General features: G+C 40.7%; 1 pseudogene; it reads right to left on the bottom strand.

Moving 5' to 3' along the window:
• Window positions 1–1,195: 1,195 nt before the first annotated feature.
• LOC140637554 (GTP-binding nuclear protein Ran-like) lies at window positions 1,196–2,045 on the bottom strand (annotated as a pseudogene).
• Between the last annotated feature and the right edge of the window lie 340 nt (window positions 2,046–2,385).

The following is a 2,385-nucleotide window of genomic DNA, read 5'->3' as shown; positions in this document are numbered from 1 at the left end:
GTGTCACTCCAATCTCTGCCTCTGTCATCACACAGCCTTCTTCGCTGTGTGTGTCTTTCTAGAAGCCTCCCTCTTCTAACTCTTATAAAGACACCATTCATTGGCTACAGCACCCACCCAAATACGGTAAAGCCTCATCTTAACTCGATTACTTCCACAAAACCTTATTTCCAAATAAGGTCACGTTCATATGTCCTGGAGATCAGAACTTCAACATATCTTTCGGAAGAACACAATTAACCCACTACCTCATGACAAAATACATTTTTTAAATGTTGGTTTAAGCAAAATCAGACAGATTTCATTGCTAAAGAACTCTTCAGAGCTTTAACAGACTAATGCAAATTTCAGGAGTTTTGTTTTGTTAACATTATAGTAGATTCAGGGATGCAACATGACTATTTGGTACACTGCCAAACAATCACAAGGAAGTCAACATCCATCATGACACATAGTTACACTTTTTTTCTTTGTGATAAGAACTTTTAAGATTTACTCTCTTAGGAATTTCCAAATATGCAATACAATAGTATTCACTATAGTTAACATTCCATACATTACATCCCCAGGACTTATTTCTTTTATAACTAAAAGTTTGTACCTTTTCACTCCTTTCACCCACCTTGCCTACCAGACACCCCCCACCTTTGGCAACGATCAATCTGTTCTCTATATTTATGAACTTAGATTTGTGCTTGGTTTTGGCATTTTTTTAGATTCTACATATAACTGAGATCATATAGTATTTGTCTTTCTCTTATTTCACTTAGCATAATGCCCTCAAGTTCCATCCATGTTGTCACAAATGGCAAGACTTCATGCTTATTTATGGCTGAATAATATTCCATCATGTATATATGCTGCATTTTCTTTATCCCTTCATCCATCAATAGACACTTAGATTGTCTCCATGTTTTGGCTATTATAAATATGCTTCAAAGCACATGCAGGTGTAGCAACTGTATTCCAAACAGCTAAATATGCAGGTCCAAAAAAGGAAGGTACTTTTTCAACTTCCACATTCACTCCAAAGTCCATTCATCTCCTTCAGCATGCCAAAGATCAAACACATGTTCCACCTAGCTATAAAATAAGGTGGCACAGATGCTGCACCACTGACATCGCAGGAGAGTGGCCTATAAAACCAGACTTCTGGTTGGGTTGCAACCAAGAAGGGGCCTCCAGCTGCACTTTCTCACAAGTCATCATTCTCATCTGGAAGCACAGTTGTCTAAATGGCCTCTGGATCACGCTCATACTGTGCTGCCAAAGCTCGGGCCATGACAACCTCTGGTGGGGCAAGAGCAGGCATGGCAACAAACTCCAAGTGAGCATCTCTAATTAGCTTTCTAGCAAGCCAGGAAGGGCTTTTCTTTTTTTTTTTTCTTTTAAGATTTTATTTATTTATTCATGAGAGACACAGAGAGAGAGAGAGGCAGAGACACAGGCAGAGGGAGAAGCAGGCTCCATGCAGGGAGCCCAACGTGGGACTTGATCCCAGGTCTCCAGGATCACTCCCTGGGCTGAAGGCAGCGCTAAACCTCTGAGCCACCCAGGCTGCCCCAGGAAGAGCTATTCAAAGTTGTAGTTACTTTTGGCAGAAATATCATAGTGCTGAAAGTTCTTCTTTCAGTGGAAGACAAGAGATTTTGCTTTACCTTTCCTGTCCTTAATGTCCACTTTGTTGCCACACAGCACAATAAGGATGTTTTCACATACGTGAACCAGATTCTCTATGCCAATTAGGCACGTTCTTGTGAGGAACCCTTGACGTTCCTACAAACATTGTAATGGCACACTGGGCCTGGATGTAATAGCTGTCTCTCACCCACCAAATTTCTCCTGGCTAGCTGTCTCCCATACATTGAAATTAATATGTCCTCTGTTGGTATGGAACACAAGGGGTGGACCTCAACAACCAAGGTGGCTATGTACTTCCCAAGTTCACCAGTCAGATGGCATTTCACAAACATTGTTTTTCCAATAGCTCCATCACCAAGCAATACAAGTTTGAACTGGACTTGGGGTTCTCCTTGGGCAGCCATTGTGCTGTTGCTTCCAGAAGCAGGTCTGGCCCATCTGATAGAGCCGTATTTCATTCTCTTTGATGTAATCGTAAATGGCATCATTTCCCTACATTGTCTTTCTGATAGTTTATTATTAGTGTGTAGAAATGCAAATTAGTGTGTATTGTGGGCTTTGTATCTTGCAACTTAACCAAATTCATTGATTAGTTTTCACCATTTTGGGAGCAAAGTCTTTAGGGTTTCCTATATATAGTATCAGGTCATCTGCAAATAGTGACAGTTTTACTTCTTCCTTTCCAGTTTGGATACTCTTATTTCTTTTTCTTGCCTAACTGGTCCGGCTAGGACTACCAATACT

The sequence above is a fragment of the Canis lupus genome, chromosome 8 (assembly GCF_048164855.1).
Source record: "Canis lupus baileyi chromosome 8, mCanLup2.hap1, whole genome shotgun sequence".
Taxonomy (NCBI): Eukaryota; Metazoa; Chordata; class Mammalia; order Carnivora; family Canidae; genus Canis; species Canis lupus.
This window is presented reverse-complemented; position numbering and strand designations above follow the sequence as displayed.